Raw genomic sequence first — 14,262 nt, 5'->3', positions numbered from 1 at the left:
TTTTGTTTTGTTTTTTAATAAATCAGCATGGACACTGTGAAAGGAAAAAATATTCTAATAATTCTTTCTGTATAAATCAAATATATTTCTTTGATAGTCAATTAAAATAAAGATCAGTGTCTGCTGAGACATACTTTGCAGTAGATGGTGAAAGATTGTGGTTGGCACACATTTCTCCACAGGAACAGAGTGCGGAACCAGATAGCATAGGAATTGAGAAACTGAGCTTTGTTCACGGGTACAAAACACGAGTGGAAATGGTAGTGAGGAAAATAGTGGTTAGAACAGAAAAAAACAGGGAAGTGACCTGGTAATCAGGACAACAGAATTAGAATGAGGAACTACCCAGTGGTCAGTTCCAGGAATAGGGATCTGACCTGGAGATCACTTCTAGGAAAAGGAAAGTAGCAAAAGATACTGTTCCAGAAAGTCACATGTTGATGTGTTTAACAAGAACAGGGAAATGAGATGGCTATTGGGTGGCACCAGAATGCTAGAGGTGGGCACAATGATAAGGTATAAAGCTTGCTTCAAAGATACGGATGTTGCCATTTGGCTTAGCCATCACACTTAATGACTGCTTGTCCATTCTAGCCCTTATTGCAGTGGTTCTCAACCTTTTTAATGCCGCGACCCCCAACCGGTCGTAAGTCAAGGACTACTCAACTGGTGCAGCACCGTTTGCAGAATGGGACTTTTGGCGGGCTCAGCAGGGCAGAGACAGCCTGGACAATTCCTATTGGCTTTTGAAAGCCAATAGAATTAGACTCTATTCAAGAGAGTCTATTCTATTGGCTTTCAAAAGCCAATAGAATAAAAGGGAGTAGCACAGCTAAGGAAAAGGGGGAAAAATGGCAGACTGCGTTGTTTGGCGACCCCCGTGAAATGGTCATTCGACCCCAAATGGGGTCCTGACCCACAGGTTGAGAACCACTGCCTTATTGCAATAAGTTGTTGAAATGTAAGTATTGGATTTGTGTGTCCAATTGAAATAAACCTCTGGATCCTAAAGTGAGAATTTTGTTGCGTGTTTTTTCTTGTTTCTCTTTTACAAGTTTTTCCCCTGACAACATCATACTGGAGAGAGTATAAGAGAAAAGAAAAATTCCATTAAAATGCAAGCAGGACCTTGAGTACAATTTTGCTGTAAAGCTACTCTTAGATTTCCTAGTAAGCTACCTTCTCAGTCATTGCTTTTCAATGCAGACCTGACATCTTGGTTAAGATAAAGTTATTGAAGATTTTCAGTACATTTATTAAGACTTTATTAAACAATCACTCTTATAAACAAATGTACACGACAAATTTCTAATAGTAAATCTGTGAGCCATGGGTGTCTTTTCAGAGGGCAGAAAGTTATTCATGTTGTATAGTGGATAACTTTATGCTGTTGGAAAATAGTAATGAGAATAGCTTCTATAAGAAAATACTCTTGAGACTGGTGTCTGCATAAAAGAAAAACAAGATAAACTTTATTTAGGAAATTATATGGTAATAGGAAACACTGTGTTATTAAAGTCTGTCTGCAGTCAAAACTTTGCAGTATCCTTTCCTACATTTTGGAGAAAGAGTAAACCAGGAAAGTATCTAAAATGCAGAGACAAAGTCAGAAAAACCCATCTGAGAAGGAAGAGACAAATGCCAGGAGACAGCCCCACTGGGATTTCTTGCAAACCTGAAATTCTGTAAAGGTTGCTAAGGTCTCTGCAAAAGATTGTGACTATATATATATATACAACATATATATATATATATATATATATATATATATATATATATATATATATATATATATACACACACACCACACACACACACACACACACACACACACACGCGCACACAAAATCAATATATATATATGTTTTCTGAGGTTTTTGCGGGTATTTGTATGTAGGTCTTCGGCCGTTCGGGCTTTCTCCCGGCCAGGACACTTCCAATTTTACGCGGGAGAAAGCCCGAACGGCCGAAGACCTATATATATATATATATATATATATATATATATATATATATATATATATATGACGATTAAAAAGGTTAAAAATGTGAACCCTAGGGATATTCATAATAAAATATAAAAATGAACACTAGGGTAATAAAAACTAAAGAAGTTTTTAATGGGTTAAAACTATAAAAGTTTTAAAAAGCGCCAAGCTTTCGCCGTCACCTGCCGGCATCCTCAGGGCTGGCGTGCCAGAGAATGAGAAGGTCTTTTTATAGGCGTGCCGAGGTTTGCACTCGGCTCCTTGATCTTGTTATGGGGCCTGATTGGTTCAGCCGTGTGTAGTTGGCCTGCGCTTTTTTTCTCTTCTTAGTTGTATTTTTATCCTCGTCCGTCTCCAGTTCTCCCAACCTCAGATTAGCTGAATGGCAATTCCAGTTATTTCGGTTGCTTGTGTAAAGCTCATGGAAATATGTCTTAACACCTACTTCACCTTCCAGGGGGTTATATATGAGCAAATTAAAGGAACACCTATGGGGTCGCCGATCTCTAGTGTGGTTGCAGAGATGGTACTCCAGCAGCTGGAACACATAGCGATGGCCCAATACCAACCAAAATTTTGGGCCCGCTATGTGGACGATATGTTTGCGGTCATTAAGAAAAGACACAAAACTGAATTTATGGGCATCCTGAACTCGGTATACCCGGACATCCAATTCACCATGGAGGAAGAAGATCAGGGCAGTCTAGCATTTTTGGATGTACTAGTGCAGCGCCAGGTGGATGGATGTCTAGCTACCAGGGTATACCGAAAACCAACGTGTACAGAGAGGATTCTCCACTTTAGGAGTAATCACCCGATGGCCCATAAAGCCAGTTGTGTCAGGACGCTATTCAAACGAGTGGAGACACACTGCAGCACCGTCAAAGCCAAAAAAGAAGAGAGAAACCACCTCTTCCGAACATGTAGAGGCAACGGCTACCCGGTTAAAATCATTAATCAGTTCAGGAGACCACCTGGACTCCGGAGTAACCCTGCATCTCAAGAATCCGTGCCTCAAGCCACCACACGTATTGCCCTCCCCTATATCCATAACGTATCGGAAGCCACAGCTAGGATCCTGGCACCACACAAAATACAGGTGGCCCATAGACCCAACCAAACACTGCGAGCGGCCATAATGCGCCCTAAGGACCCGCTCCCCAGCACCGAAAGATCAGCAGCCGTCTATAGGATTGACTGTACGGACTGCCAATGTAATTATACTGGGGAGACTGCTAAACGCATTAAGACCAGGGTCCATGAGCACGAATTAGCAGTGAGAAGGAGAGACTGTCACTCCCAAATATGGGCCCATATGGTGGATCTAGGCCATAAGTTTAACTTTAGTGACGTCAGTGTATTGGCAAATGATAACACCAAAGGGGGCCGCCTTCTTAGAGAGGCATGGCTCTCAGACAGTAAGTCTATTAATAGGCACATTGACCTATGCCCATCCTATTTAGCCTTAAGATCATGGAGTGCCAATAATCGGCGGCAACACCCCCGACGGTTTGATAACAATCTGGGTAGCACCCGCACCGCCCAACGAACCAGGTGCAATTCGAAAGAAAGGAAGCAAACGCGAGGCACCTTGACCATCCCCGCGGGACTGCCGCAATCCCAGAAGATCAGGGGAGGGACAGGAACCAAGGTCCGGACCCCCGGCTACAAAGAGGAGATGAGGGAAGATACGGCAGGTGAAAATGCGGAGGAATCACCAAACGCAATGGCCTGCCCACACACCAAAAGAAACATCGCAGCTGGTCGGGAAAGGAGGAGAAAACCTCCCCATGTAGCTGGAACGATCAGCTCCTATGAGGACAAACCACGGGAGGTGGTTGATGATGAACCCCTACATACCATTGGAGAGGAGGAAGGAAAGTCGGAGAACGGCAGGGGGCGAGAGATCGAGCTGTCATACCCCCTACCTGACGATCCTGAGGACTCCCATAGAACATACGCGAGCGCTTCCAACAAGGTAAAAAAGGGGAGAACTAAGGAAGAACACGGTAACCAGGAGGGACGCGCCCCGATGACTGTGCACACACCCCCAGGACTGAGCACTCAGAGTAAGACACGTGCGAGACAGCTGGGCATGACAACGAACATGTTCACTTTTGGCAATGGTTCTGGTATTTTTTAAGTCAATTTCATGTCCTGTGGCTTTAAGGTGTTGGACCAGGGAAGATGTTGGTTCCTCTTTTTTGACTGAGTTCTTATGTTCTTCAATGCATGCACTTATTCTTCTGTTGGTTTGTCTGATGTATGTGGTGGGACAAGTGGTGCATGGGATTTCGTATAAAGTGAACATTTTAATAACAGAATAATCAGAGAAGCCATAGAGATAGAAAAACGCCCACACAGCATGAACAAGCGAGATGATACCTCCCGCCTACCAGCCATTTGGAAACCCGCCCTTATTGACAAACGACTCCCTAACACAAAAAATGATACCAGACCCACACTCACAAAAACCACACAGGATGTCACCACCACACATCCACACAAAAAACAAACCCAAAGCCACACCGATGACGAGGCACGACCACAAACCAGAAGCCAGACCAGAGCTGCATCATTAGCCACTTTAAACCCCTCCAATCCACACATGAAGCAAACTGACACCCTCCATGAAGAGGAAGCACGACCACGAACGTGAAGCCAAAAAGTAGCAAGGCAGCCCAAAATTTCAAACCCCTCTGCAACTCAGACTAACCTGAGCACAACCAAACAGAACACTCCCCCAGCCAATCAGAGCACAGCCAAGCTCCCACCCAATCAGTTCATACCCCCACTGGCAGTTAAAAGGAAGAAACAGCTAAGACCACACATTGCTGCTCAAAGCACGAAGCTGAAAACACCAGCCTGAAGATGACGAATGGGACTTCGTCGAAACGTCGCCAAGACACTTCCAATTTTACCCAGTGCTTTTTTTCTAAAAAAAAAAAAAAAGGTGCTGGAACTCACACACGTCATACAACCCACCTTGCCTACCCTACAAGGTTCCATCCAAAAAAGGTGCCGGAACTCAGTTCTGGGTGTTCTATGAGAAAAAAAGTCCTGGGGCTACCTGAAACCTGAAAATTATTTGAATAATAAATATAGGATAAAAAGGTTGAGAGAGACTGGAATTACAGGCAGTGTTTGAAGACATGCAAAGTAAGATTATTATTTTTTTTGAAAAAATAGCAAAGGAGATCAAATTGCAGAGTCCTTCTGCTAATTATGCCTATACCTATTGATCCTTGTGGTCAATAGGTTTATAGATGTGGAAAACCCATGCATGCAAAGTGAATTCCAACAATTTGCTTTTATTTCTTTGAAATGTTCAATTATTAATTCACAGGTCAGTAAAAGCTCTGAGGACAAGAAACTCAATGATTGGCCCATTAGGGAGAAACAAGTGAGCATTGACTGGCAAGTTTTCTCTGTGTCCAGCAATTGGCTGGCTTGGTTGGAGAAAGTATGAGGAAATTTTGATTGAAAATATTTTATGTAAGCTCCAGATTTGAACATATATACATAAAAAGCTATATTCTAAGCATAGAATATTTTTTATTTGTTAAAAGTAAAGGCAAAAGAAAAATCACTCTATGAATGATTATAAAGTGCATTGCGGCTGGAAAGAGTGGTGGTATGACATACCTGAGACAGATGGAAAGGAGGGGCAAGGCTAGGAAGAGAATAAAAATGGGACAGATGAGGCTATTCTTCAAGTCACTGAACTGTAACAAACTCCTGCTACTAGGCACGGAAATTATATTTACTATATTTTTATTTCCAGGATGGCTACTCCTTACTTTTTGTCAGTCAGGTGAACCAGAGTACTTTAACTTAGGTCACACATTTGCAGTGGTAAGAATTTCTTCCAGAATCCCAGATGAACTTTGCTGAAATTTAAGCATTACTATGCCAACATATTTTGTAAGGTTCTAGTGAATAAATCAGGTGATCTCTTGTATTGAAACAGTAACCAAACCTATCTGGACCTCAGTATTTTAAAACTTTGGTGCAATAAACATATTTTCTTTGGCACAGTTATCATTTATCACATTTCCCCAAAAGTCATACAATTGTAAATGCCTAGTTTCATTTTCAAATATTTTGAAAGTTATTGTGGACAATTCTGGACTTTACAATAAATATTCTGTGTTGACCTCATATTGTCATTTTGATCATAGTTAACTTCCTCTGTGGGACAATTTGTCACTGCTTTTTGGGGTTGAACCACATTATTAAGTCATTTTTATTCTTTAATCATTATGAACATATAAGATTTTTTCTTCTAGTTTAATTTGGTGGTGGTGGGAAAGGTAAACAAACCTTTCATTTATAAAAGTTTAGAAAAGAGAATATTTTAAAAAGGAAGATACACTAGGGGCCATTTATTCCCAATGACACTAAGGACAGAACTAGTATCTAATTAAAGGTTACAATCCACATATCTTTGGAGAAGGCCTCTTTGTTTTAGTAGCATACTCCTTGTACAAAGAAATAATGGACCAGTTTTTCCATGGAAATAAATGATCATAATTATATAATCATGATGACTTAGAAGCAATTACTGTAGTTCTTATTGTGAGTATTAAGCACTCTTTCATAACCATTTAATAACCTGGAAAAGAGATTTGTGAACAGAATGACATGGTGATGCTCAGTTTACTTTTATCTAACAGTTTACTTCCATTATTTCAGAACAGGGATCTGCCATTGCAACAAATCTATTCTTATTTCCAAAGCCTGCTTCCCAAACTATTATGCATTGCTTAAGGCTTTAGTCTGTTTCATGCTGTGCTCATTTACTCAGCAGCAGCTCTCATCCACTGATTTAAAAGCAGTTAGGAAAAAAATCTGTCTGATGTTATCACTGTTCAATAATAAACTTTAACAACTGTAAAATATTCAATGGTAGATTATCCATAGTAAGGCATCTTGGTCTTTATAGATAGATGTTGCATGCATATTCTTTAGAGCAGTGGTTCTCAATCTGTGGGTCGGGACCCCATTTGGGGTCGAATGACCATTTCATGGGGGTCGCCAAACAACGCAGTCTGCCATTTTTTCCCCCCTTTTCCTTAGCTGTGCTAATCCCTTTTATTCTATTGGCTTTTGAAAGCCAATAGAATAGACTCTCTTGAATAGAGTCTAATTCTATTGGCTTTCAAAAGCCAATAGGAATTGTCCAGGCTGTCTCTGCCCTGCTGAGCCCGCCAAAAGTCCCATTCTGCAAACGGTGCTGCACCAGTTGAGTAGTCCTCGACTTACGACCGGTTGAGTAGTCCTCGACTTACGACCGGTTGGGGGTCACGGCATTAAAAAGGTTGAGAACCATGGTTTTAGAGGCAAGATGCACTTGCTACAAATAACTCTTTTCTTTTTTAAAAGTATCCTTTTACTGCAGTTTTCTAGAATATACCAAGCTGCAGATATTGTTGAATTACCCTTCATAATTCCTTTGGCTCTACTAGCTGGATATGATGTATTCCGGGGGTGAGGAGTACAGGTAGTTTTGCAGCAGTTTTACTTAACCAGTAAGAAGGTTTCAATTGACTATGATTGACCTATGATCTTTAGGGTGCTACAATAATCAGTCCTCCCTCCCGTGTTCCTTAATATCTGTATCAGTATTTCTCAAACTTAGAAACTTTAAGATGTATGGTCTTCAACCTGCAGAATTCAGCAAGGTGACTGGGAAATTTTGGAAGTTGAAGTTCAAACATCCTAAAGTTGTTAAGGTTGAGAAACACAGATCTATATGAAACAATTACAAGAGGTGATGTAAGAGTTGGTGGTACAATATTATCAGTGTGTTGATTATATTGACATTTATACTACCATCCCCGGCTGCAGAGGAGATGCTGTCAGTATCCTATCCTGGAGCCTGGATGGGAGAGGACAGGTTGAACTAAACCCAGGTAAAACAGAGTTGCTTTTTCTGCACCAGGATTCTCGCTTGTTATCCTTGCATGGTCAAGCACTCTCTGCGAAGGAGCAGGACTATAGCTTGGGACTCCTTCTGGATCTCATTCTTTCCTACTGTAATTTTAAAGAATAGGTTAAATATTTAGAATACTTGGGACATTAATATCTGAAACCATAATTAATATAGATATAATATTCACTTATCTGCATTCATTACTAAGTCACCTGAATATTAGAATATTAATAATCTATTATATAAATATTGTTGTACTGAAATAACATACTGTATTAAAATTGAGAAGATGGTTGATAGATGGCCTATAATTAACAATATGTTAAAGATTTAACAATATGTTGAACCAGTGTTCTCCAACCTTTCTGGGTTGGTGTTCAGCATGGGGGGGGAAGAGGGGATGGTTTTGCATGAGGGGCAGGGGTGCGTATGCCTGCCACTTGGTAAGGGCGCTGTGAGCACAAGTGCTCACCACTCATGTGAAGGGGGCTGCGCACACATGCACACTCACCCATTGCTTGTGTGGCCCGGTTCTGAATGGGCCGCAGCCTGATAGTAGGCCTTGGCCCAGGGGTTGGGGAACCCCTGAGTTAAAGGACTGAGCTTTCTGTATATTATTACTTTATGGATATAACTTTAGTTGCTTAAAGTGTCAATTAATTATCATTTTTGTATTTTTTAAAATAATATTAGCAATGTTATAGTTTTGGTTGTATTTCATATCTTAGTTGTTATATTTTATAAATTAAATGTTGAAATGTTGAAAAAAGAAATGTGTATGATTTATTTTAAAAGTTTTCTTACTTTTGGAGTCAGATTAAGAAGATTTTTTAAAAAAAATAAAATAAAAAAAACTTTGGGAACATTAGCTGAGCTGGTAGTAAAACGATTTGTAATAAAATCTCCAAAGGTATTCATATGCAAAAGAACTCAAGAACCTTTGGCAGTAAGAAATTTAAAGGACTCCTGCAGAGTTTTAATTCAAGCAGTATATAAAGTGTAGTGCTTAAAGGTCTTATACAAAAATATCTGCTCAAATAAAATGTAAGAGAAAAAAGGAAAGGGAAAACCAACAAAGAAAAAGAGGTATAAATAAATAAACATGGTAGTCATCAGAGACAACCAAAATTTTATTTTAATATCTTATTCAGGTTTTAATAGGAATAAGGAAAAACAGAGTAAGAGTATCAAAATGAGAAAATAGGAAGAGTAAGTTATTAAAAGTAAAATATACAATGTGTATTGATATAACTGCGTCTGCTCACTGATGTGCCACTATTTTGGGATAACATAATGGGATTAGAATTCTGATATTATAGACAAAAGATGCCTCTAGGATAAGGGGAATGGCTAAGCACTATTTAAAATAACAGTATTCATGCATCTTCCTAATCAAGTTTGTTTTAAAAGAAATTATAAGATAATTTGTATAGGTTTGGTGGCTATTACTCTGGACTTTCCAGTTCTGTAATAAAAATGAAAGTGAGGGTGATTGCAAATGCAAAGTTAGAAATCCCATTAAGAATAGAATAAGTTGAAATGGGAAAGTGGCAAACAGAGTGAATATTGCTTCATTTTGGAAAACATGACACACTTATGAGATTCTTTATGAGATTACAACAAAAGCAAACATGCCAGATCTTTTAAAACTATATAAAATATTACTGAAAGTCTGAAGCCTTTAAGGATTAGCAGTCATTTTACAAACTCATACCTTCAACACTCATCAAATTGGTTTAAAAAAGCACACTCAATATACCATTCCTCAGAGTATTAAAATAATTTTGTGATTTTAAAAAAGGCCATGGGGACCCAATTGGAGGAAAAAGGAAGGCTTGTCAAAAATAGCATTAAAGTAACTGGTTTAGAGAGAATGTGCTTGGAAAAAAAATGGAAATCTCACAAATACCAAGATCAGAAAAAAAAGAAATATGTGGAGTATTTAATGGTAATTTCATTTGTTTGACACATTTAAGAAATATTGGCCTTGAATCTAGCCACTCAGGGTTACCCTATTGTAAGATGAGCAGCCAATACATTTTACAAACAAACAAACAAACAAAGGAAAATTTAAGGCGAAGTTGACTACTATTGTGAATACAGTTTTTTCAACCAGCAGATATTCCAGGACACATCCCAACATTACAGATGGAATTATTACAAATGGAAATCACATCTATGATTGAGGCATAGCTCTTGATCAGGTACAAAATCAAATTGCAGCAACCTCTTCCGCTGCTGCAGATAGAAAAAAGTTAGTCCTTTTAAAATCAAGGGAGAGAAATTTTTATTTAGGCTGGAAAGGAAAGATACCAGGTTAGAAAACAGTAGACAGCTGGACAACTTTGGATCAGTCATTCAATCCAACCATCTCACAGGGTTGTTACTGTGGGGAAAATAGAAGGTATATTGCAGTGATGGTGAACCTTTTAGAGACCGAGTGCCCAAACTACAATCCAAAACCCACTTATGTATCGTTGGGAGCTGCGTGGGTGTGGCCCATTGGCTGGGTGTGGCCCATTGGCTGGGTGTGGCTCATTGGCTGGGCGTGGCCCATTGGCTGGGTGTGGCTCATTGGCTGGGTGTGGCTCATTGGCTGGGCGTGGCCCATTGGCTGGGTGTGGCTCATTGGCTGGGCGTGGCCCATTGGCTGGGTGTGGCTGTGGTGGTAACGGCAGACTGGGTGAGACTAAAAAGTTCAATCAATCAATTCCAATTTTGCGAGATTTTTTTTTCCCGTGAGAAGTTAAAATTGACTGATTGATTGAACCTTTTTTTTTGCACATGGCGGCAGAGGCCTAAAGCAAAAAGGTTTTATAAAACCAGCTGAAGGCCTAGGACTGGGGCAACGGTGCGCGTGCCCACGGAGAGGGTTCGAGTATTGCCTCTGGCACCCGTGCCATAGGTTCACCACCACTGGTATATTGGATAGGTTTGCTGCCTTGAATTATTTATAAAACAATAAAGTGAGATATAAGCAAACAAACAAACAAATAAATTAGAGTTTACTATATTCCACCAACTCTGATTAAAATTTGGGATTCCCAAGAAACTAAAACACCTAGAAAAATGTTGCAGAGATATCTTCAGATTTTGCTAGGTGAGTAGAAATAGTTAAAAATCTAGCAAGGACCATTTGCTTTCTTAGTTTCTATGTGATATTAAGTCAAAACTAAATTGCCTTTTATTTTTGGTGCAAATTCATAAATTATGCATAATCACGATTTTTAGAATTTTCTTTTTTAAATGAGCTACTGTGAGATATCAGTTTCCCTTTCATTATTAAAAAATGTGGTGGTTACATGTTATCTTTTTCTTTTCTTGTGTGAGATTGTCTGTCTTGGAAGGTGAGAAAAGAAGAATTAAATCCTCCAGCCAAGAAGTGGGACTCTGTAATTATTTCAGTGTTTGTATTTTTAAAACATTTAAATTGTTTGAAAGGCATCACAGATTGTGAACTCTGTCTTTCTCACATGCTGTACTTAGAAGGAAGATGCCAAGATTGATAGGCAGAAGCAACGGGAACTACCAAGTAGTTACCCAAAAGCAGGAAATGGGATCAGAGAGAAGACCGAGTGGTCTTTTGCAAGAAGAGATGTCAGAGGTCCAAGCTTTCACACCATGGCCTCAGCTGTTTGACTACAACAGTTAATTTTGCACTTGTGTGTGTGAGTGTGTGTGTGTGTGTGTGTTTATGTGTGTGTATTTGTCCTTGGTATTAATGTTCCTGAATGTTAAAACAACATTTGTAAGCCCAGATTAGGTTTCTTCTATCCTTTTAAGAGCAGAAACTGGAATATGGCCTACCCACCCAAGAGCTATTATCAGAGCATTTATTTATTTGCTTCTTTTTGTATGAAATGATATATTTCCAAAGCTTTGTTGGCTAAAAAGAATAAAGGTAGGATCCCCACAGGGAACAATTGATTCTAAGTACTGGTATTCTCAGGTCAGCAATATGAGTTCTCTCTGAAGTACTTTTCTTCCCTGAATCTACCTATAATTGAGCAATTTTATGACCAGAATCTTATTTATACATTTGTACAGCTAGATTTAAATGCAATTACAAGGAATAGATTTATGCCTTTGATTAAATATGAAACTGACTATGATCACTACCTCAAGCTTAGTTCACATTTCCTTCTCATAGCATTAATGAATCTAGGAACAGACCAGATACAAAATGCAGTTTTTGAGAGATTTTTAGGATAATACTGTATAACTTAGCTGCTGTACATGTGGCATTGACTAGGTGAAATATCTTTTGCATTATACATTTCATTGTTCTTTTTAAAACTCAGCCGCTATAAAGTTTCTGTGCCTTCTGTCGGATGGAAGGAATAACAAACCAAAATCATGAAAAGTATTTGCATTAATGATTGCAAAAAACAGAGCAATATACTCAGAATAGCTGATTTCTACTATGCGCTATAAAAACACACAAAAACTTCATAGATGAATACAAAGAACTCATACAATTATATCTAATTAAATCTAATACCTGGAATTTCAAAATAAATTTACAGGACAATAAAACATAAGTAAAATCTTCAGTAAACGATTATGTATTGTGATACCGTTTATATAGTTGTCTTTTTTTTCCTGATTGTTATAATGATTGGCCAAACAAAACCTGTTTTCCAATGGAGAAAACATGATGGGATAGGGGAATAATAACATTTCTATGAAGAATGCACAGAATGTTTATAAGACTTTTTTCGTTGGTTAGTTCTGAAAGAAACATATAATAGAGAATAAAATGTATTGGTAAAGATAATAAGGAGAATTACGTTGGTCTAGTGGTTAGAGGCAAAACTAAGAATGAGGAAACTTTAAACAGCCTTACTTTAAACATAGAAAACCAGTTCTCTACCCCCCCCCCCAAAAAAAACACCATGAAGAGACTTGTGCACATTTGTCCAGGTAATCACCAGAAGTCGTGATTGACTCCAAAGAATACAACACACATGGATAATAGAAGAACATGGACTGTGTCTCTGCTCTTATTGAGGCAAACAAAGCCAACCCAGAATAATGGTTGCCATTGAACAATATTGGAATGGAGGGGAGCAAACACCGAGCAGTCCCCTAAAAATGGCCATTCTAATATTTTGCTTCTTGGAATTTTCTTACTTTAATGTTACTTAGATGAAATTCATTCAAGGCTCTTGCCTTCAGACTTTAATTGCTGCAGTTAGCTGTCTGATAGATGACAATAACGAGGTGAAAAAAAAGACTTTTAACATTTCACTTTCCCTTCTCTGCACCAGCATGTTTCATGATTATCAGAATTCAACTGTCAGCATCTTTCATATCACATAAAACAATATACTGACTAAGGCTGGGAATAAGAAAGTTTTATTAACTTCCTTCTCAAATGATATCATTGCTTTATTGAATCATTGTCCCTGTGCCACAGAGATAGCTAATCACTTCCCATTTTTATTTCCTACCATTTTCCCAACTGCCTCATTCCTTTCTAAGAATGTTTTTCTCCCAGACTGGTACTTTTATTTTAATGATTTCTTTTGCTTAGTTATAGATATGATCTTTTAGTGGTCTTCCTACTGGTAGCCAAATTTGAGGAGTTGGGTATTTTACTTTTATGGCTAAGCTAATAATTAATAAATAATAATTATGATTTATGTTGCTTAATTATCATCATCATAGTTTTACTAGTCTTCCTATTTGTAATCAGGGACCAGTAGTCAGTATTCTATTAGATCATAAATTAGGGTGGAATACTGCACTTAACATTTTTAAGGTTGATGTGGTCTCATTATACATGTGGTGAGCTGGGATTTATAAGGGAATCTTCATATAACATTTTCATCCTGCTGCTAGTAACAAGTACACAAATAAACCTAGAAAGCACTTGGACAGAGGTAGATAATAGCTCTCCTAGTGTCCTGAGTATTCCCTCAAGGCAGCTGAGTTCAGTATACCTTCCAGAATGTCTTCTTCAGGAATAGAAGCAACAATGGGCAAACCAATAGAAAGCAGGCCCCTTTTACATTACTCTAAAAGCTTTATACTTCAGTATTTTCCCACCAGATGTGTTCTCAAGGCAGAATAGAAAAATGATGGACTGAGACATTATTCTGTCCATAGACTGCAATCCATGAAACATCTGAAGGGAAATACTTAGTTTAAACTGATGAGGCCTGTTGCCTTCAGTCTATAACTTTAAATCCAATTACTTTGTTACCTCATGAATGAGCCAGATAGATAGCAAATCTATAGCAGAAACAGAAATTCAACTCTGATCCTTATTCTCTTAGGTTCTAATGTAATATAAACACATAACTCAATGGTACCATAAATTTATTTATTAGAAGG

This window comes from Crotalus tigris, unplaced genomic scaffold, assembly GCF_016545835.1.
Source record: "Crotalus tigris isolate CLP2741 ecotype Arizona unplaced genomic scaffold, ASM1654583v1 scf7180000018053.2689490, whole genome shotgun sequence".
Taxonomy (NCBI): domain Eukaryota; kingdom Metazoa; phylum Chordata; class Lepidosauria; order Squamata; family Viperidae; genus Crotalus; species Crotalus tigris.
Note: the sequence above shows the minus strand (reverse complement) of the source record.